Raw genomic sequence first — 2,500 nt, forward strand, 5'->3', positions numbered from 1 at the left:
TGAACCAACTTTGGCCGCCAGGCGCCGCGTGCAGGGTGCGCCGCAGCGTAGCTGCGCCGCCTGCCGGGCCCGTCGGCTGGCGCTCCTGCCACTCGGCGCCCCCCACCAGCCGGCTGTTGCGCGTGCGCCCACGCAGCGCGCGGCCAACACGCCGGGCGGCCCCCCTTCACCGGCCGGGAACAGTCCCACCAAGCCACCGCCGCGTATCGCTTCATACCCACATGGGCCTAGTCACGTGTGTGGATGTGGCGGGTACCGCTGAAACAACCGGTTAATAGCTGTACCGATCGTCGCCATCACAGATTCACCTCCAGCGTGAACAACCGCTCAACAACGGATTTCCAGTTCATTTGCGTATCTTGGGCAGTAAACGTAGATGTCCACCTACATTTGCGAATTCAACAATTCTTGCATGCCAGGATGTCATGTGTCACGACACGCTACATCAGACCACATACACACTGCGACATGTGCAGAAGAGAACACGTGGACACACGCGAGACAGATTGTCCCTTCCGCGATCCACTGTCAACCGGCATCTGCGGCATGTCCCAGATATGGAACGCGGGTCCACCAGGGTAGCACTTTGTGTGAGGCAATACGACAAAGTCGGAATACACGCGTCACTACATCAGACGGCTCACGCTGACCTGACCTGACCTGACCTGACCTGACTCACCGCACCACCACCCCCAGCGACCCAGGGTGACATACAATGCGTTCGTACGTTCCTCCCACACGCCTCTACACTAGATCGCGTGTTGCAACCTTAGCTGTTATTGGGAGACGAGACAAGTAGCATCGAGCACAACATATGGAAATTGAGATTCGACACCGTTGGGCACAGCCAGCGTACAGTCACACGTATCACACTACTTCACTCTGTACGTAACTACCGATGATCGGTACAGCGTGTGGGTTACGCGTACGACATCAGCGGACAATGGGACACAGACCATACCACGACGTACACTGAGGGCGTCGACATCTGAATGCAACTGAACAGCTGCGAGGCTCATTTAACACTCACACGCCAGACCGACCAGCTTGAGAGGACAGAGACACAAAGAGGGGGACAGAGGGGGGGGGGGGCGATATAGTCCTATTGCAGTACATTGACAGTGGATAGCGGGAATATGTGGAAAGTAAGCAACACTCGCAAGACATCTACATGAGGATAACAACGACACCAGAGATTCCGAGCAGTGAACTATGTTAGGCAAAGGGACAACGTGGGTTAGGTTAAGGGACAACGTGGTGTTAGGTTAAGGGACAACGTGGGTTAGGTTAAGGGACAACGTGGGTTAGGTAAGGGACAACGTGGGTTAGGTTAAGGGACAACGTGGGTTAGGTTAAGGGACAACGTGGGTTAGGTTAAGGGACAACGTGGGTTAGGTTAAGGGACAACGTGGGTTAGGTTAAGGGACAACGTGGGTTAGGTTAAGGGACAACGTGGGTTAGGTTAAGGGACAACGTGGGTTAGGTTAAGGGACAACGTGGGTTAGGTTAAGGGACAACGTGGGTTAGGTTAAGGGACAACGTGGGTTAGGTTAAGGGACAACTTGAGTTAGGTTAAGGGACAACTTGAGTTAGGTTAAGGGACAACTTGAGTTAGGTTAAGGGACAACTTGAGTTAGGTTAAGGGACAACTTGAGTTAGGTTAAGGGACAACTTGAGTTAGGTTAAGGGACAACTTGAGTAGGTTAAGGGACAACTTGAGTTAGGTTAAGGGACAACTTGAGTTAGGTTAAGGGACAACTTGAGTTAGGTTAAGGGACAACTTGAGTTAGGTTAAGGGACAACTTGAGTTAGGTTAAGGGACAACTTGAGTTAGGTTAAGGGACAACTTGAGTTAGGTTAAGGGACAACTTGAGTTAGGTTAAGGGACAACTTGAGTTAGGTTAAGGGACAACTTGAGTTAGGTTAAGGGACAACTTGAGTTAGGTTAAGGGACAACTTGAGTTAGGTTTAAGGGACAAATTGAGTTAGGTTAAGGGACAAATTGAGTTAGGTTAAGCGATAATCTGGTACAGCCACAGTTAGGTTAAGCGATGATCTGGTACAGCCACAGTTAGGTTAAGCGATGATCTGGTACAGCCACAGTTAGTTTAAGCGATAATCTGGTACAGCCACAGTTAGGTTAAGCGATAATCTGGTACAGCCACAGTTAGGTTAAGCGATAATCTGGTACAGCCACAGTTAGGTTAAGCGATAATCTGGTACAGCCACAGTTAGGTTAAGCGATAATCTGGTACAGCCACAGTTAGGTTAAGCGATAATCTGGTACAGCCACAGTTAGGTTAAGCGATAATCTGGTACAGCCACAGTTAGGTTAAGCGATAATCTGGTACAGCCACAGTTAGGTTAAGCGATAATCTGGTACAGCCACAGTTAGGTTAAGCAATAAAGTTGGTTAAATTTGGTATTGTGGGAAAGGGGGAAGAGAGAGAGAGGGGGGGGGGGGTGGATAGTGGTGGCAGTACGCGGATGCCTGAGTCAC

This window comes from Schistocerca gregaria, unplaced genomic scaffold, assembly GCF_023897955.1.
Source record: "Schistocerca gregaria isolate iqSchGreg1 unplaced genomic scaffold, iqSchGreg1.2 ptg000705l, whole genome shotgun sequence".
Classification (NCBI taxonomy): Eukaryota; Metazoa; Arthropoda; class Insecta; order Orthoptera; family Acrididae; genus Schistocerca; species Schistocerca gregaria.